The sequence below is a fragment of the Balaenoptera borealis genome, assembly GCF_965194805.1.
Source record: "Balaenoptera borealis genome assembly, chromosome: 14".
NCBI lineage: Eukaryota > Metazoa > Chordata > Mammalia > Artiodactyla > Balaenopteridae > Balaenoptera > Balaenoptera borealis.
The window spans coordinates 52,475,236-52,496,534 of NC_138875.1; the positions used below are offsets into that span (position 1 = coordinate 52,475,236).

Consider the following 21,299-nt stretch of genomic DNA (forward strand, 5'->3'; position numbering starts at 1 on the left):
CAGGGCTGCCTTTCCAGTAAGTCCTTCTGAATATCTGCAAGTTTAATGCACAAAAGCTTTCCTCATTCATCTTGAAGCTTTGACAAATGTGCCTTTGCTTACTGGGGCTTCCAAAAGAAAAGGTTAAATGAAATCTGAGTGGAATACAAATAGTTCTTCCTTTCAGGGATTTCATCCTCTGAGAGCTTGTGCCAGAAAGTGAACTTCCTTCATGACCACCAGGGAGACCCCATTGGTGTTTGGTGTTCTAATGGCCGAGACGTCCCCCAGGTTCCCCCTATCAATTCATGTGATTGCATATATATTTAATCAGTTTCCACCATGTTCCTGGAAAGGCATTTAGCTGGCTGCCGACAGACGCCTCCTGCTCCCGTACATCCATGAAGTCAGTTGGCAAAGCCCTTGATTCAGCTGCCTGGGCTCCGTCATCCTCTCCCTGCGTTCTCTCCAGGGCAAGCCAAGCTTCCCATCATGTTTTAGCTCATTGTTCTGAGGAGAATTACTGCCTTCCAAAACTTACCTACATGAAATCACCCATCCCCTTTTCATGTATGGGTCAACCAAGCCAAATCTTTTTTTAAAAAATTCATAAAGGCTAGCATCATTCAGGAAAAAGAAGACTCTGGGTAGAAATGAATGAAAACACATGAATCGTGGCTGACTCTGCAGAAGGGATTGTGGTGCTGCAGAGAGAAGCAACCCTACAGAGAAGGAAAATCAATTTTCATTAATGATTTTGAATGCGTCATTGACCTTGGGTTAGTTATTTATTCACATGAGGGTTTAGATTTATCTCATGGATATGCCAGATTATTTGAAAGAGTTTTAGTGCCTTTGACATATGCTCAAAGAATCTTCTTTACCCGTATTTCATTTCACATGTGAAACAGTGAAATGCATGTGTAAAGGCAGTACATTGGTCATTTTTTTCTTGTTTATTCATTAATTCAATCAACTGGTAATTAAAGAGGCTTACTACGTGCTAGATGCTGTTCTAGGTTCTAGGAATAAAGCTGTGAGCAGAACAGTTCATGGAGCTTAACATTCTAACAGTGGAAGAGGCAGGTGACCAACTAATAAAAAATGAATATGATATGAGTAAAATGGCACTTTATCTCTGTGCTGTATCCCCAAAAGCCATAGCCCCAGTCTAATCATGAGAAAAACATCAGACAAATTCCAATAAAGGGGCATCCTACAAAATGCTTGACCAGTACTCCTCAACACAGTCAAGGTCATCAAAAACAAAGTTTGAGAAACTGTGACGGCCAAAAGAAGCAGAAGGACACAGGGCAGCTAAGTGTAATGTGGAATCCTGGATGGGATCCTGGAAGAGAAAAGGACATTGGGCAAAAACTAAGGAAATTGGAATAAACTATGGACTTCTGTTAATTTTAAGAAATGAATATGAACATCATAATTTCAGAGAGTGATGAAAGTTTTAAGGAAAATTAAAAGGAGTGACGCCAAAGAGCAGTGGGTTTAGGGAGCACTACTTAGGGAAGACTCCCCGGGGAGGTGACATTGAGATGCCACTTGAAGGATGAGACGGCAGCCACCTGCAAAGTAGTGAAGAGCATCTGAACAGGGAACAGTGAGGTAGGAATGAGCTAGTATGTTCAAGGAACACGAGAAGGCGTGTGTGGCCAGAACCTGGCAAGCAAGTGGGAGAATATTGCAAGATGAAATTGGAGAGGTTGACAAGTCATGAATGGTCTTCCAGGTTAAACTAAGGAATTTAAATGTTATTCAAGGCCATTGAAAGGCTTTAAGCAGGGAAGTGGCCTGATCTGATTTATCTTCGGAAAATATCGCTCCAGCTGCTGTGGAATAGATGCTAAGAATAGATGGTATGAGCGGCTGCCAGGGGCTGGGGAGCAAAGGAGATGGGGAGTGACTGTGTAATGGGTATGGGGTTTGTTTTGGGGTTGATGATAATGTTCTAGAAGTAGATAGTGGTGATTGATTGCACAACTGGTAATATACTAAAAACCACTGAATTGTATACCTTAAAATGGTTAAAACGGTGAATTTTATGTCATGTGAATTTTATCTCACTTTGAAAAAGAATCGATTGCAGAAGTGGGGCGAGCATGAACGCAGGTGATTCAGCTGTGAGGCTACTGCTGTCGAACAGGAAAGCAATGATGGGGGCTTGGATTAGAGTGACAGCAGCAGAGACGGGGAGAAGTGTTTGGATTCAGACCTATTTTGAGTAGGGTAGGATTACTTTAGAGGTGATGGGAATGAAAGGGGTTATTGAGGGAAATCAAGGGTGTTTAGGACCATAAGAGAGACACTTCTGACTTCTTCTAGTTTATATTAAGACATTCTAATGTGGATTTTATATGCCGTGTATTAGTATACTTTTGGCTATAAATAATAGAAAACACCAGCTCAATCTCGGTTAAACAGTAGGAAATCTATTAATTCTCATAAGTCCAGTGGCAGTAAGGGCTTCATATTGGTACAATCAGCAGCTCAGCATGGAATCAAGGACCCAGGTTCTTAACATCCTTCCACTATGTCCCCTTCAATCTATCAGCTTTGCTCTCCTATGGGCTGTCCTCATGGTTTTAAGGTGGCAACGGCAGTTCCAGGTGTCAAATATGAACAAGACAATGACAAGGGGAAGAAAAGGCATCCTTTCTTATGTGTCTTTCTTAGGAGTAAAGAAAGTAGAAGCTCCCCAATGATTTCTCAGCATGCTGCATGTCTGTGTATTTTATTTTATTTTATTTTTGCCTCATGGAAAACAATTATGTGTTTATTCAAATGGAACAGAGAAACAGAGAGAAAAAAGAATAATTTGGGGGTGGGAGTAGAGGAAGGAAAGGTATAGAAATTAAAAAGAAGTGGCTTTCATTTGGATCTGTGTGGTGTTTGCTGTGGTACATGCATCTTTCCATGAACAAAAGGAGTCTGGGCTTACAGTTAACGAAGAGACTCGTGTTTTTCTCTCACATCACCATGGTTGCCTTAAACTACCCAGGATCCATCCCCTATAGCTGGGGATGAGATTTCATTTCCCCTGAAGTATGTGGCAACAGGAGATGGCCAGGGGTCCCATTAAGAAGGGTGTAGGCATCGGAAAATAGATCTTGGGTCAGCAACCAGCAGTGTCTGCTCCACGGTGGGTGAGCAGAACATTTTTCTTTGTTTCAAAAGTTTATTCATTATAAATAGGGAGAGGTGCACAAAACACACAGTACATTATTGTATCACTAGAACTATGTCTGATGAACTTCACTATCCCTATTTAATTCTTAAAACTAGAGAAAATGCGTTTGGAACAGTCCTGAACATTTGACAAAAACTTGAAGTTCCTCAAAAGATTTAATAGGACCAGAGAAAAACGGGAAATCAAAAAATGATGCCTAGTAATAATAGTTACAATCATTGACTGTTTCCTGTGTCTAACACTGCTGCATACTTCGCATGTATCATACCATTTAATTCCCAAGACACCTTATAATGAGGTCTTATTACTACATCTTCACTTTACAAGTGAGGAAATGAAGGTTTAGAAAGTGTAAGGCAACTTGCCAATGTCACACAGACAGTAGAACCAGGATTTGAACCCAGACAGTCTGGCTCCAAAGCCTGCATGCCTAATCTCTGAGCTTCCTACACAACATCGTCAATCTAGACTTGAAAGTTTAAACATTAGAGCAGTATTTCTAAACCAACAGCCCTGTTTTGAAAACCAAGATGTCCTGCTCTCCTCAAAGAGACTTTGATTTCGATTACTTATCTTCATGCAGGAAATCAAGAGGCATCTTCTTTTCTTTTTCATATATAAAATGGCATTATGAAATCGACTTGCGTTTTCAAACTTTCCCCCTTCCCTGAAATTCTGATATGCTTTCTGTGGGGGGCATGCCCTTCTGGAGTGTGAATCACTGCTCTGGAGCATTTGGGGGAGATATCCACAGACTGAGATTCCAAAGAAATTCTGGTCCTGGTGGAATTCTGGTCCCTGTGACCTGTACTTGCTCTCTATATACCACTCAAGTAAGCTAGATCATTGCTCAACCCTTCACTTAACTTTAACTGAACCATCTGGTCTTGGGGTCAAAGACCTCCTAGAACTGACTTTTAATTGTGCAAGAGAGGGCAAATCACTAATCCTCTCATTTCTTAAGTAGAGAAAACACATGATAGTTAACATCTCCAAAGGATATGTGGAGCTAATAATAGTCAATTACAATTTGGAAATAAGCGTTTTTATTTCTCAGAAGATCATCCTCAAGGGAGAGAAAATACATTTCTATTTCCTCCAAGAAGGCAGGTGAGGCTCAAAGAGTACTTTTGCTTGCTCCTTCTTTCTCTTTTTGCATAATTATTTCTTCAGGGCAGGGAGCATATTGCTAATAGTCAGCACTTGTGTAGAATTAAATCATAAATACAATAGATAAGACGTGCAGCATTAGACTGGGAGTAACCCCCCGCCCAGCTCATCACGTGGACTACAGGACTGACCCCTGCCTTGAGATCAGCGATTTATCTGTGTCCCAGTTAAAGATCATTCAGAATTGCCATCCAGGCTGCAAATGCTAAATGGGGCAATAAATATTAATATCATGGCCGCCACTTGGCCTGCACAGATGGAGACTTAGCACACCCCTCTCTCTGCACAGGCAGAGGTAATGTCACTGCAGCCACACATCAGAAACCTGGTGTCATCATTTCTCCCCTTCAGGTCTGTGGATGACCGTCAGCTGTGTAGGGCTTTGGGTGGAGCCTGTGTGCTAATAAGAGAACTTGGCCAATTTTTTAAAAATTATGCTGGTATTTGGAGATCAAGTTCTTGCTTCTGACAGTACTATACTACACATGATGTTATTGCCTTATTCTATCCCTTTTACTATTATGTGTAAGTTGGCACCATGGAGAATTAAATGAGTTTATATATAACAGTGCTTCGAATACTACTTGGCACATTTATGCATGTAAGTACTATGGAAGTATTAGCTGTTGCTCTTGTTGTTAGACCAAGGACCTGAAAGGCAATGCAAGACTATCCATCTAACATCTCTGAGGGCTGTCTATCAGTGGAGGCTATTCATATTCTCTCTTGGATGTTGGCTGTTGTCAGGAGTCGTCTATTACTTCCTTCAGCTCTCTCCTGAGTTAAGCAGTGGCGTAACGGGAGCTTTGGAAGAATGATATTTACCAAGCTTTGGCTACTTGAGGGAAAATTTTGCTGTAATATTTCCCCTTTCCCTTCTGAGGAAAGGCAGCCCTGCTGTTTACTTCCTTGGTCCGTCTCTCATATTGGCAGGGAATCATGGGAATTTCCGCAGTTGGCTTTGTGGAAATGTTCCAGCTTTAATGTTTGTCAAACTAACCCCATAGGATGAAGACTGCTAGACTCTGCATAGTAGCATGAGCTATAGAGACACCTCAGCTGGTATGAGTCCAGACTCTTTGGCCACATTTGTGACCTCGGGCATATGGCTTAACCTCTTGTAGCCTCAGATTTATTGTCCCTTTAGCCATAGGAAATGGAGAGAATAAAAATTTATAGGATTGGGGTGAGATTTAGGAATAATGTGTGTGATACACATAGGGCACTGACTTGGCAAATCATTTGGTGCTCAATAAATGGTAGGTATTGTTTTTGCATAAACTTTGCAGTGTTTCTACCAGGGAACAGTGCTTCTGTTGGGTTTCTAAAAGCTCTGCATTCAAAATTATACACACACACAAACACACACGCATACAGTATCACAACTAGGTTAAAATATGCACAGGAAAAAAGTAAAAAAAGAAATCAAGATGTTAGTAGTCACTGTTTGGGGGTGAATTACTTGTACAATGAAAGAATAAAACAAACTGTATAAGAAATGACTGCAGGTCATATTCATTTTAATCACCCTAGTGATTCTTGAGTATATTCTCCTTACGTTCCCCTCTTCTTACCAGATGTGAGCATGATTAGGACTCTGTGTAAAGTATTTTATACCTTTGCCTTTTTTTAAAAATTCATTTATTTAATTTATTTATTTTTGGCTGTATTGGGTTTCTGTTGCTGCGCACGGGCTTTCTCTAGTTGTGGCGAGCTGGGGCTACTCTTCGTTGCAGTGCGCGGGGCTTCTCATTGCGGTGTTTTCTCTTGTTGTGGAGCATGGGCTCTAGGCGTGCGGGCTTCAGTAGTTGTGGCACGTGGGCTCAGTAGTTGTGGCGCACAGGCTTAGTTGCCCCATGGCATGTGGCATCTTCCCTGACCAGGGCTCGAACCAGTGTCCCCTGCATTGGCAGGCAGATTCTTAACCACTGCGCCACCAGGGAAGCCCTACCTTTGCTTTTAATATCTTCATATTCATATATATTTGCCTAAAGAAAATATATAGTATTATTTTATGTGTTAGCTTTAAAAATGGTATTCTCCCTTATGTGTCTTCTGTAATTGGCTTTTTCATACAACACTATGTTTTTGAAATCTCATCATGCTGCTACATATGAATTTAATAATTCCTTTTAACTGCTTTGTTTCGTTATATGACTTTACCATATTTACTTATTATTCCACTTTTGATGGACATTTAGTCCATCCTCATTTTTCTCTCGTCCAAGCAATACTGCAGTGAATCCTTGTATGTCTCTCTCCTTTGCACATGGGTGTTTCTTTAGAGGAAACACCTAGAATCTCTTGGAAGATTGTGCATATATTTAGCCATCATAGATGCTATCAGCTACCCTTCAGAATGACTGTCCCCCTTCTCTAGCCCTCTATCAAAAGTTAATTTTATCAAATTTTAAGGTGTTTTCCAATCTGATCAAAAAATTGCACCCCATAGGGGTTTCTTTCCTTTTTCTTTTGGAGTAATTGTAGATTCACAGCAAGTTGTAAAGATAGTTCAGAGAGGTTTGTGTACCCTTTACCCAGTATCTCCCAATATCTCATGTAAGTACAGTACCGTATCAGCACTAGAAATTGACATTGATATAAAATGTGTATAGTCTGTGTCCCTTACCACATGTATGGATTCATGTAACCAACACCACAACCAAGATACAGAACTAGTCCATCACCACAAAGATTTCCCTCCTGCTGCCCTAGCCCCTGACAACTCCTAATCTGTTCTCTACCTCTGTCGTTATGTGTCATTTTGAAAATGTGATATAAATGCAATCATGCAGTATACGACCTTTAGAGATTGGCTTTTTTCAGTCAACATAAAGCCCTTGAGATCCATTCAAGTTATTGCTTTTATCAGTTATTTGTTCCTTTTTATTGCTGAGTGGTATTCCATGATGAGGATTCCCTCAGTTTGTTTACTCATTCATCTGCCATAGGACATTTTGGTTGCTTCCAGTTTGGGGCTATCACCAGTAAAGCTGCCTTTTAACACCACATATAGGTTTCTGGGTGGACACAAGTTTTCACTCCTCTGGGATCAATGCCCAGAGTGCAATTGCTGGGTCGTATGGTAAGTGTTCAGCTTTTTAAGAAACTGCCAAACTCATTTCCAGAGTGGTTGTACCATTTTACATTCCCTCCAGCAATATCAGACAGATCCATTTCCTCCACATTCTCACCACCAGGTGTTGTCACTAGGAATTATTTTAGCTTTTCTAATTGGTGTGTAGGAATATTGCTTTGTGGTCTTAATTTGCATTTCTCTGAAGCCAGGTATGTTAAATGTGTGCTTATTTTCCATCTGTATATCCACTTCAATGAAGTGTCTGTTCATATCTTTTGCACATTTTCTAGTTGGATTGTTTTTTTACAGTTGAGGTTTGAGTGTTCTCTATATATTCTCGATATGAGTCCTCATCTGGGGGTGGAAGTTCGGGATCCCCAAGTGTCCCAATGATGGGAAGGTGGGCATCCCATCATCACCAGGTGGGGATGAAAGCCTGACCCCTCACTTCCTTTTCTGACACCACCCAACCTTGGAGAGGAGCTGTGGGGTGCAGAGGGGTGCTCATTATACCTCATCTAGAGTGGAAGCTTAAGCTCCCCGCTCAGCCTTTGCTGGCGGTGTGAGGGCAGGGCCACAGTGTTGCCTGTGGAATCCAGCTGCGGTAGAGCAGTTACTGTCTAAAAGTGTTCTGTCTCTCCAGGCTGCCCCCTTCCTGGCTTCTACTTTTTTTTTTTTTAAATTAATTAATTAATTTATTTATGGCTGTGTTGGGTCTTCGTTTCTGTGCGAGGGCTTCCTCTAGTTGCGGCGAGCGGGGGCCACTCTTCATTGCGGTGCGCGGGCCTCTCACTATCGTGGCCTCTCTTGTTGCGGAGCACAGGCTCCAGACGCGCAGGCTCAGCAGTCGTGGCTCACGGGCCCAGCCACTCCGCGGCATGTGGGATCTTCCCAGACCAGGGCTCGAATCCGTGTCCCCTGCATTGGCAGGCAGATTCTCAACCACTGCGCCACCAGGGAAGCCCCCCTTCCTGGCTTCTGACCAGAGAGAGCAGGCTCTTCTTGGGCTTTTTTTTGGTCTGTGCCTGTTGGTATTTCCTGGGTGCCCACTTCTCCAGCCCCCAGTCTGGGATGTATGAGGCAAAAAGAAAACCCAGGGGACTCAACGCCCTGTTGGTTCTCGGGTTCCAGGGTCTCTAGCTGGTCTCCCTTCTTCTCGCTACCTTTCAGAGTCTTCTTATATCATTTTATATATAATACCCAGGGTTCTTATCTGTACTTAGCAGGAGGACTAGAGAAAAGCACTTCTAGAAGTGCTTTATATTTTCCAGAAGCAGAATGCAAACCCCGTTGTTTAAATTTGCATTTTTGTTATTAGTGAGGTTGATTATCATTTCATCTATTCACTGGACAGTTGCCTTTTCCTCTTCTAGATTTCCCTGCCTCTTCACACACCCTTTGTCTATTCTCCTATTAGATGGATTACATTTTTCTTAATGATTTGTCAGAGTTCTTTATATAGTCTGAATAAAATTCCTTTGTCAGTTTATATATGTTGCATGTTTTCTCAAAATCTGTTACTTGTCTTTATCTTTGTTTATAATGCTTTTGTCATGCAGAGACCTTTAAATAATGCAGTCAGCATGCTGTCTTTTAATAACAAAAAATGTGGGAACTGCATAAATAAGCATTGATGGGAAGGTGACATCCCATGTAACTGTTAAAAAGAATGTTTCACTCTAAGTCAAGAAAGATCCAGATCTAACTTAGATCTCTTGTTTTATAGATTTCCTGTCCTCTTTCAGTACTTTGAGAGTATAAAACGTTAGTAACAGAAAGTATTCCTGTTCCCTCTATTGTCTTCCTCAAGAATGATTTCCCCATTTGCCTTTCAAAGCTGTGCTAATTCCTTCCCTTTTTTGCTGTAGTCATTGCATAGTTGTGGTGTCATTTCTTTTTATCTTATCCTTATTTGATGGATATAGCTCTATCCAGATCTTTTACTTGCCCAAATAAAATGTATTATACATGTATTACATATATATATATACATACACACATATATGTATTGAATATATATGTATGTATATATATAATACATATGTGTATTGTATATATATATTACATATGTATGTATATATTGTATATGGATTTTCCCTGACACCTTTCCCATCTCTTACCTCTGTCTGTGTTCTAATAGTTTGTCTTCCACTTTCTGCTTTTCTCTTACTGAGGCAAGGAAAAGGAATAAATCTAGGACTGTGTTTAATTGTGGTTGGTGAATTTGATCTCTGGTTCAGCTCTCTTCTCTGGAATTGTGTTAAGAGTTCCCCCTAGAGAGGGGCCCTCAAATTTTGAATTATTCCCCCAATTCAAGCTGTGCCACCAAGTCATTTTTTCTGTTGGAGACAATCTTCCCTAGTTTAAAAAAGTTCCCCTGGACCACCTGCCTCTCCCCAGCTGTGAATGCACTCAGCTTGAGTGGAATAAAATAAAAGTAAGGGATTTGGAAATGATGGGCCCTTATTCCACCCTGAGGGCTTCCTATGCATTCCCTTGGACCATCACCATCTTCAGTGGCTTTTGTTTTGTTTCTTTCCTCTTCCTGTTCTGCTGAAAGCCTTACTTGTGGTTGGAAAATTTTAACTTTTGGAGATTTTTCCACAGAATTTCCCCTGCTTTCCTTCCAGTCAGTGAAAAAGAAAGCAGTGAGACATGGTTTCTTCTTCAGTGTTGGGTATGATTTATCCAGGGTGTCAGGGAAGAACTCCTTGGGAAAGGCATGCTTCATCTTCACCCCCGGTGGCATATCCCACTCCCAAAATGGAAGGAGGATGGGGGTGGGAAAGATTAATGAGACTTTTCTGAATTTTGTCTGTGCCTCATCTCCACAGAAATCTCTCTGGAGGAGGTTTATATTGGGCCAGTCATCAATTTCCTGAGTCTTCTATTTCGAGACACTTTCCAGTGTCAGAGCACTGCTCTTATATGATTCATCGGTTTTATTTATTTATTGTTCATCCCATTTCATTAGGTTCATGATGAGAGGATATCATAATTTTGTTCTATCTTACTTTGCCATCTCTCCCCAAAAGTTGCCCAAATGAAAATAAAAATGCCACTTTCAATTCCTTGTGTCTGATGTTGCTTGTGTGTTACTAAGAGAAAGAATACTTGCTTTTGTTGAATGACAACTAAGTTTTTTCCATGAACTACAACCTTATAAACTAAAAAGACAGTTAAAGTAATGAATAATGAACAAGTATGAAAATCCATGTTAATGTCAATTTTTATTTGCTTCTTTCAGAAATCTTTTTCTCAAATTCTCTTACAAGTTAATTATTTGCATTACATATGAACTGAGTTGCCAATTCTTTTTTTTTCTTTCTTTCCTTCTTCCCTTCCTTCCTTCCTTTCTTCCTTTTTCTTTTCCCCTCCTCTCTATGATCAGTTAAGTTTCCCATGACTTCCAAGGGAACTCTTCACCCCTCTAGGACATTCCTCTAACCTGCCTCTGCTGGGAAGTATGCCTTTTTCTAGACATTTCTAGAAATTGAAAATTAAAGGTATAAACTTATTTCTTCCCTCAGTTTTAACATGCCTTCTTTCCCGACAGCACATAGAGAAGTCTCCAACAGTAGCATTTCCCAAATCACTTGCTTGCACCATCTCCTTTAGAAGGAGACCTGACTTCTAAAGGTGTAGAAGGAGGAGAGGGTGCCTTTTTCCAGAATATACTTGATTTAACCCAACTGAGCTGCTTGGTCTTACCAACATTCCATGTTCATTATCTCCTCTAAGGTTTTAAAACAGCAGACACTATGCCCAATATGCCGTGACTAAGTCCCATTCCCTCCCCTGTTTGACTTCTGCTGGTCCTTAAGCTATCAGTTTAGATATGGTTTGATATGATTTCTCTGGGAAGCCTCTCCTACTCCCCAGAACTGGATTGGGGGCCCCTTATGTGAGTCCACTCCCATGATACACTGTCTGCACCCCTGATTCGCATTGATCACTCTGAATGGTGACTGCCTTCATCTTTTTATTTTCTATTGTACAGCAAGTCCAGGAGGAAAGGCAGTAAGCACCCTGCTCAGTATTTGGCACGCAATTGCCTCTCAATGAATATGTGTTTAATGGCTACATTTTTTAAAACTTAATAACATTTTGAAAGTTTTTAAAGTGCTTTGAAGTTCAAAAACAGTGTACAGTTGCCAAGTTGTTTCTCGTCATCCCATCCTTTGTGGTTTATTGGAAGGGGGGTGTGCATGCATTCAATTCACAAAACTGTGATCAAGTAGACCAAATTTTAATGGAGTTTGGTAAAGCATTAGAGCGAAGTTACATGTTGAACCAGCTGAGAAGCCACAGGTTTCATCACACTATTATTAATGGCTTTTTATTTATTTATTTATTTACTTTATCATTACTGTGTCACCATTCCACCCTTTGCAGATTTCATCAAAGGCACAATCTCTGCCCTGAGGCTTTGGATTTTCTCATTCCACTGCCTGAAGTCACCCATCTGTGAAGCAAGGGCAATACGCACCTACCTCATAAGGGTGTTGAAAATTAATTAGGTAATGGTCAGCTGTCTTCAATACTGAAAGCAGCGTGTAAGTGCACGTGTTCCACGTCTCTTTAAATTACACCCCATGTGCGAGTGAGGTGGCTAAGACTTCGGAGCATTTGGATTTGCAAGGGCTTTGAATGCAGTACAAAGCTTGTTGTCTCAATGTAACGTATCAATCGGAGGCATTAAAATGTCAGCACCTTTTCAGGGATTTTGTTCATTAAAACGGCTGCAAAAGAGTCCTTGGACTGAGTGAATGTAGGCCAAGTCACAGTCTAAGCAAACAGGAGTCTCCGGAGAGCTTCAGGAGTGTGCGAAGCAAGAGTTTTCAATGGCGGGTGAAGTGGGGCTCAGGGGCTCGGGGAGTAAGTTGGATTTGCCCAGCACTCCCGCCCCCCAGCGCTGCAGTAGATCAACTTGACACTTCCCGGCTCTAATTTCCTTCCTCCTACTTTTGATTTCGCGGCATTCCCAATTATGCAGCTGCCAGGAAAGGAAGCAGTGGAATTGCAATATAGAAAAGACCAGGCCACTTCTTTTCGGATTAGACATTTCTGCGCAGAGAGCCAACGGGTCACACCTTCTGCCGGTTCCGAGATGCTTCCAGGACAACCCAGCACAGTAACCGGGCTGCTTCTTCTGGTTGGCTTCACTCTTTCCTCAATGGCCATGCGGGTTCTCTGTGGCCTGGGGCATCATCTATAATAGGCCATTTTATTTGGTAAATATTTTCCTACTTACTGAAGCATGTTCATTATTAATGACCAGAAAGGGAACTCCTGCCTCCTGTGGCAGAAGTTGATACATTCGCTTTGTATAATTGCTGTGTATAGCTAGCCATGTGGTCCTTCAGCTAAAATAAATTGCTTCTTCCCATAAGAGGCTCCCGCAGTGTCACGGGAGAACTAGAGGGAAATTGGCCGCTGAGACTAATCTCTTAGCTAACACGATGGACGAATCCAGAAACTGAAGGCAGATGGCAAGTTCGAGATGAATAGCATTTTTTAATGGCTTCAAAATATCTCTGTCTGTAAACGGCTTTGCTGAATGACAACATGTAGGGCGATTTAATTTATCTATTGCTGCGTTGTCAGACCTTCTGAGAACTGTTCTCCCATTTGTCTATTAGGACAAAAACTGATCTCCTTTCAAAGGGGGAAATGTAGGATGCTACAATTTAAAAGGCCAGTAGAGTGGAAGAGTTAGAAGAAAACCCTGCAATTTTTTACAAATAGATGACAAGGATCCTTCCACACCAACAGTCTCTTGCATTTTGGCATTTGAAGATAGCAACTCCATGTTGAGATTTAATGGCAGAAGTTGAACTCCGAACTCTGAAATGAACTAGGCCCAAGGTCTAGGAGAAAAGGTCATGATAAAGATAGTACACCCTGCCTGTCTCCAATGACTAAGAATTCACATTCTACTGATGAGATTAACCCTTCACCATCCAAGCATGTGATTTGAGAAATGCTACTAATGAAAACACAGCTTGTCTGTATGCTGTCCGGAAAGAAGGTGTATAAAAGGTAATCAGTGGTAAAATTGAGGGAAGAAATAAGTTCATACCTCTAAGTTTCAATTTCTAGAAATGTCTGGAAAAAGGCGTACTTCCCATAAGAAGCAAGTTTGAAGGAAAAAGTGTACTTCCCATAAGAAGCAGTTTTAAAGGAGCATCTTAGAGCGGTGAATAGAAAATAACTAGCATTTGTTACAAGTTAGCAGATACACTCACCCTGAAATTAAAGGATGAGAGTTAAACAGAGGGGAAGTTATATGGGAACAATAATTTTATGGTAAGAACAAAGTCACAGACACAGAGGAAGTTAGACCATGGTCAGCTTTTCCCTGTCTTTTCTGATGTTGGAAGTGAAATGATGCAGAAAGCTGTTCTTCCTTCTTCTGTGTTGCATCAGGCCTTCAAAACATACAGGTGCTAGTAATTAGTGACCACTTGCAATTTATGTTGTTGTTTTAATAAAGCATCATATTTGTATTGGGATCATTTACCCTCTCTCTCAAATCTGAAACTAAGCCTGGCTTGTTTATTCACATTATTCAATTCAGCTTTACAGATATTTATTGATTTCCTGCAATGTTCAAGGCATTTGTAGACACTGACCATGCTTTACAAGCCCCAAATTGGGTCAAGAGTCCTTATTTGTACAGTGAGATAAAATATTTGAAATTGAGACTCTCTCCAAAGTTCCAAATTATAAACTTGGTGCCAGGAGCTGAAAGGAAAAATAAAAAAGCTCTTCAAGGCCTTGCATACACAGAAATTAAATAATTACAAAAATAACTCTAGCAGAAGGTGCTCTCAGACAGGTGCCCCCAAGAAGGCACCAACTAAGCTGTGTGGTTGCCCTGTATGCAGAGTCCCAGGCCCATCACATACACATCACGTGACCCTGGGTAGGTGGCTGGGTCTCAGGGAGGCCCGGTCTCCACTGTAGAGTGGGGATAATAATATCTAGTTAACAGATGTGCTGTGAGGATATAAGGCCTTGGAACATATGAGCTGTTCAAACAAAGCGTTGAAAATGCATTGTGGATTTAAAAGAAGGAGCGACATTAGAGTGGAGAGAGGTGGACCGAGAAAGGATACGTGTTTTAAGGTGGTATCTGAGGTGTCTGAAGGGTGAGATTTCCACAGGGGGACGAGGAACTGCATGTGCAGAGAGAAGAGTCAGTGCCTCTAGCGTCCCGGCATCATTTAGGGCAGCCTGGGGACGAACACCTACTCGGCTGAGAGCAGCTGGAAGGATAAAGAAAAGAGAGCCAAGGACACAACCATGGGCAGTGCTGGTGGGTAAGAGGAGGAAGTACAGGTGGCAAGAACAGAATGTGGTCTGAGAGTCAGAGGAAAACCGGAAGAGAACAGCATCACAGATGCCAAGAGGCGAAAGAGTGTCAACGGGAGCAGCGGTGTCCAATGTTGCAGTGAGACGGAGAAGGAAAACCAAGGAGACCAGTAAATCGGGTGAGTAAGTGGTCAGTGGTAGTCTTCAACGGTGATTCTGTAACGAAACTACACCTGTGCTGCTATGCCCGCGTCTCTTACAGAGGTTGGGTTTGTTACGTTGTATTGGGAAGGGCTTGGCCTTTTCCGGCCGTGGGTCAGGGCCCTCCCCATGCCTCAGGAATGGGATGGATGTTGCAGTGTCAGGAAAGCCGGTTGTGCAGGGAGGACGTTGAAGGTCAGAAGGCGGGCAGGAGAGAGAGCTCCTGGACCTCTGTGGGTCTCACTTCCTTGAGTCTGGACTTTAAGAGGAGTTTAAGAAGGACCTGAGGAAACTTCTAGAGAGAGGAAAATACCCTCTGCACACAGAACTAGCAGAGAGGCACCCTCAAGCTAAAAGTCCATGCGGAAGTCCTACAGTGTTGGGCAGATAATTTGGTTTCAGGTGATTCCTTCCGTTTGTTTACCCCAGATCTTCGTCCTGTCTTGTCTAGAGGTTTCTGACTGGTCTTGGTTGTGCTGGGGGGAAGAAGCATGGTCTGACCTGATCCGGACGGAGGTGTTGAGGAGGCCACAGCACCCCTGAGGCCGAGTGGGAGTAGCGCCCTCGAAGGGGAGCAACCGCAGCGGGGAGCCGGGGTCCGGGGGAGGCCAGAGGGTGAGATGAGGAAACGCGGGAGGTGGGTTTAGAGGTGAAGAGAAGGCGGGGGCTGTGGCGGGTTCACGGCTTCCTCCCGTCATTGGCATATTGCCGACGTTGAGCTGGCGGAGGAGGCGCGAGGGGAGCAGTGCAGGGATGGGGGACTCGTCGCTCGCAAGGCCCCGCCCACGTTCTCTGGGGGCCTGAGAAAATAACCGGGTTTAGGGCCTCCCCGCAGATGCAGGTCTGTGAGCAGCGGGGGCATTTTGGAAAAGGTAGGAAGGAAGCAGATGCCACGTAGTCCTGAAGGCTGGCTCGTCAGTCACCGTGTGGTGACAGCTGCCAGGACGGCAGGTGTTAGGTGTTAAAGGGGAGATATCATTGGCCTCGGACATGCCCACTGGCTGAGCTACCCAAGCCCCAGGGCGACTGTCTTCAGGTTGTGGCCTAGAAAACTGCAGATTAGACACAAGAAAGGGCGACATAGTCACACCAAGCGAAGCACATGCAGGTTGCTGCCTGGACTGCCCCTTACCTGTTTCTCTCTCTAACAAACTTCTATTCAACCTCGAAGCTTCAGCTCCATGGTCAGTGACACCTTCCTGAACTTCCCAGGCAGAAGTAGTTTCCTTTCTTTCCTCCCTCCCTCCCACTTGTATCTGTAACTCCTGCCATTGTTGTAACGTTGGCGGGACTGTGTGTTCCACCCCCAGGCTGTGAGCTCCCTGAGGGCAGGGGCCATGTCTTTCCACCTTCATGCGCAGGGTTTGGCGTGGCCCAGACCCCACAGCCCAGGCTTCCATCCGACACACAGCACCACAGCCAGGAGCTCCAGCCTCCCACGAGCACTGCTCCAAGGGCGCTCACTTTTCTCGTTCGGGTTCACCTTCATTCCCACGTAAACCACCCCAACAACAGTTCTTCTCAGCCTCGTTACGGCGCAGCCAGCTGTCCTGCACATGCTGATTGGATATCAGTCACAATTTTTAATAGGGCTTTATTTGGAGCTGATAAGGAAGCAAGTGATCTACGGAAATAATTGATGAAGGAAGATACATTTCCCTTTGATTTGGGAATCCTTTGTTTCATCACACCCTAAATTTAATCTGAGAGAGAGATGGGGGGGCAGAATATGAATGAGGTCACGTGTGTGAGCTATAAGCACTTGCTCATCAAAGTATGATTCAGACCAGCAGCATCTATGTCACCTGGGAGCTCATTAGACACGCAGAATCTCAGGCTTACCCAGACCTGCTGAGTCAAAATCTGCCTTTTAACCAGATCCCCTGCCGATTCACAAGCACATTCAGAAGGACATCTTGCCATTTTCAACAACATGAACGGACCTTGAGGACATTATGCTAAGTGAGAGGAGTCAGACAGAGAAAGACAAATACTGTATGATCTCACTCATATGTGGAATCTCAAAAAGCCAAACTTGTAAAAACTAGAGAGTAAATGGTGGTACCAGGGGATGGAGGTGGGAGGATAGGACAGATGTTGTTTAAGGGAACAAACTTGCAACCTGTAGTAAATAAGCCCTAGAGATCTAATCCGCAGCATGGTGAGTACAGGCGATATTGTCGTATAATCAGCAAACTTGCTGAGACTAGAACAATTATTCCAACCACTAAAAAGAAATGACAATTATGTAACATGAGACAGGTGCTAATTATCACTACAGTGGCACTCATATTACAATATAGAAAAGTATCAAATTAACATGTTGTGTACGTTAAATTTACATAATGGTATATGCCAAATGTATTTTAATGAAAAAAAAAACTGAGAAGCACCATTATGGGAAATGCAGCCAGACAATTATTCTGTCTATTCTGTTTCTTTTTTTAAAGTGCTGGAACCACTAAATTTACTTTTCAATAAAGGTCACGCGGAGTGGTTTGAAAAACACGCCGTTAGTTCACCTGCTTTTCAGAGCTTGACCCATCGATTGTAAAGTTCCCATTGATGCTTTTAGGGCTTCTCAGACCTTCCAACCACCGCCAATGACGGCGGACAGCCACCACTGTGCACCCCCGGTTGTCTGGGGCGTGAGAAGAAACCACTGAAAGCTTGAAACTTTGTTTGAAGTGTTTTGTTCTGTTTTGAAACTTTACAGAAATTTTACATACAGATTTGATGTGTAATATCTGTTTGCTTTGGCATAAAAACATGTTTTTTATTGTGGAAATTTTCAAACACACAAAATAGAATAGTATGGTGAATCCCCTCTTATCGTCACCCGGCTCTAAAAATTATCAGCATTCTGTCCTTCTCTTTCATCTTTCTGTCTCCTCCAACACACACAGATAGAGATAGACAGACAGACAGACACACACACACACACACACAGTTTTTGCTGGAGTTTTTTCAAAACAACTTCCAGACAGCATGTTATTTCACCTCAAAATTCTCTAATGGGTGAGGACTTTTTAAAAATTAAACTTCAATATCATTACCCCACCTAACAAGATTACCAATAACTCTTCAATATCATCTCGCTCTCAGTCAGTCTTCAATTTTCCTTAGTTGTCTCAAAAAATGTCTTTTTATGACTGAATAGTCTGAATCGAATCATAAAAATATCCACATATTGCATATGGTTGACGGCTCCCTTAAGGGAGTTCCCCCACTTTTTGTCTATTTTTAATGCTGTTTATTTGTGGTAGAAACTGAGTAATCTTTCCTAGAGGTCTTCCTTAATTAGGTACTTGGCTAATTGTAGCCCCTGGTGTCATCTAACATGTTCCTCTGTCCTCCACATTTTTAAAACCTGGTTGGTAGGGGACTGATTCACAACAGGTTTAAATTTTGGCAGGCAGTGCCAAATGCTAATGAGTGCAGTTCTGTACTTTCATCCTATCAGGGGTGCTTGCCCCACTCTGGGGCCTACTAAGATTGACCAGTGGGTTGAAGGGGTGTCAGTCTGATCCATCAATTATAAAATTCCCATCAACATTCTACCTAATAGTTTGGTGGCCACTGAGGATTGTTGCCTGGAGCCATAATTTCACCAGGGTAACAAATGGTGACTTGCTAATTCTGTCATTTCTTCCACCTTTGTTAGCTATAATATAAAAAATAACTTTTCCTCATCAGCTATTTGCCTACCCTGAAATACCCTAAAAGTAAAATAAGATAAATGCTTTATTCTTTCCCTTTATTAACCAATTTTCAAAATGAGTAGTTACCCTCACAAGATTATTTACAGCCCCATTTTACAGAAAAGGAAGCTGAGCCAGCGAGAGGTTACATGACATTCCCAAGATCACACAGCTAGTAGAGGACAGAGCAGCAATTCAAATTTTAGTCAGACAGACTGCAGAGTCCCTTTAACTCTCTTGACTTTCCACTTCATATTTATAAACACGTTAAAATGTTAGTACAATAGATTCATAAGTAGGAATTACTTTCTTGCTTAAGAAAACTTATCCTTATTGACTTAGAAATACCCCTCCACAATGAGATATCACCTTACACTTGTCAGGATGGCTATTATCAAAAACAAAGACAAAAAGCAAAAGACAAACAAACAAAAACAAAAGACAACAAGTATTGGCAAAGACTTGAAGAAACTGAAACCCTTAAACACTGTTGGCAGAAATTTTAAATGGTGTAGCCTGTATGGAAAATAATATGGAGGTTCCTCAAAAAATTAAAAATAAAACTACCATATGATCCGGCAATCCCACTTCTGGGTGTTTATCCAAAGAATTGAAATCAGAATCTCAAAGAGATATTATCCTTCCCATGTTCATTGTAGCACTATTCATGGTAGCTAAGATGTGGAAACAATGTAACTGTCCATCGGTGGATAGATAAAGAAAATGTGGTATATACACACAATGGGATTTTACTCAGCTTTAAAAAAGAAGGAACTCCTAGAATATGTGACAACATGGATGAACTTTGATAACACTAGGTTAAGTGAAATAAGTCAGTCACAGAGGACAAATACTGCATGATTCCACTCAGATGAAGTATTTAAAATAGTCAAACTCAATGAAGCAAAGAATAGAATCATGGTTACCAGGGGCTATGGGGAAGGGGAGATGGGGAGTTGCTAATCAACAGGTATAAAATGTCAGTCATGATAGAGAAATAATTTCTAGAGATCTGCTGTACAACACTGTGCCTGTAGATAACAATATTGTACACTTCAAAACCTGATAAGAGGGTATATCTGATGTTGAATGTTCTTACTGCAATAACATTTTTAAAAGAAAAGAGAAAAAGAGAGAAATAAATTTCCCTGTCATTTGGAGAGAAACCTGAATGGAAGACTAAATATAAAGAACTATTTTCTTTTCCATCAAACTTTGGAAAAGTATCAAGTGTATTGTTACTACTATTAATGAAATATCTGTGCAAATGACCCTGAAGAACGTTTCACTACCATGAACTGTAAGCTCGTGGCTTTTTCAGATGACTTCTAATTAACTAGTATCACTCACATCAGCAAAAGGCTTCCTCCAAACTTCCACATAGCAAAGAATTGTCTAGAGAAGTAGGTAGTCAGAAAGATGGGGATGGGGGTTATCACCTGAAATACAGATATTCAAAGGTTAAATAGACATTAGAAAATGAAATGCTAAAAATGCTCGTGTGGCTGAATATTCACAAAGTAAAGAGGTTGACGAGGAAACAGTTTGGAAAGCTGCAGGTTATAAAGCCCAAGGAATGAAAGAAACTATATTCATTTAAAATATAAAAATATTGCTAGATGCAAAAAAACTTCTGCAGCTCCATTCCTTTCTGCCTTTCCTGGTTTATTTCTTGGTACTCCCCTGTGGACGCCGCCCTTTGCCTGCGGAAAGACTCTGCTTCACTACAGCATAAGCTCCGTGGGGCAGAGATATGGGTCTATGCTGTTCACCACTGTATCCCCGGTACTGAAAACAGTGTCTGGCACACAGTAGGCACTCAGGATATTTTTCTTGAACAAATCTATAACCTTTCCTATGAAAGCCCTATAGTTTCAAGGTCAAACTCAACTCAAGCCCTTTTCTTTCAAGAAGCTGTAATTCTTCCATCTGATAACATTATTAATTGCTCTATTACATCAATACTTTGTACTTTGTTTTAGTTTTTCTTTAATTCATAGATTTCTTTGCCACTGGATAATTAGTCCCTGCTAGTTTTTCCAAAGATATAATCCAAAGATGTGTTGCATCAATTCTACTCATGGTGCTTAATTTTAAAAGTTGTATGCTAGGCTTTGCCCCAGACCTACAAAATCAGAATTTCTGGAGGTGGAACCCAGGAATCAGCACACCTTACCATTTCCCCAGATGAGTCAGGTGCACACTGAGGTCTGAAGAGCCACCAAGGAGGCCTCTTTCATATTTTTGCTTCCATTGTGCTGACACAGGGCTTGAGCTTCGCAATCAACGTTTATTCTGTTGAATTGAATTGAATTGGACTAAGTGATGGCCATCGTGGTGCTGCAACTAATTTTCTTGTTAATTTTGAAATGCAGCTGCCTTCCCAGAGGAAGCAATACATGGAGTTAAAATTACCTGAGTTTCTCTATAGGACAACAGAACACAAATTTAAAAACAAATAAAATTCTGATTTTTGTGTAAATTTCAGGAATGTAAGCACACACAGAGAAAACTAACTACACAATACACAACACCTGTGTACATCTTAATGAACATTTGCAAAAGGAGCACAACCATGCAACTAGTACCCAGATCAGAAATAGAACAGGACTCGTATCACAGAAGCCCCTTCCTTCCTGCCTCTTCCTGT

At 41.8% G+C, this 21,299-nt stretch overlaps 1 protein-coding gene and 1 long non-coding RNA gene across 2 annotated transcripts in view; one reads left to right on the plus strand and one right to left on the minus strand.

The window, feature by feature from the left end:
- The window catches only part of LOC309610562 (uncharacterized protein), a 651,150-nt gene that overhangs the window by 610,246 nt on the left and 19,605 nt on the right, over positions 1 to 21,299 (plus strand). The window lies entirely within an intron of this gene.
- The window catches only part of LOC309610579, a 264,883-nt gene that overhangs the window by 172,167 nt on the left and 71,417 nt on the right, over positions 1 to 21,299 (minus strand). The gene's annotated exons all lie outside the window — the stretch shown is intronic.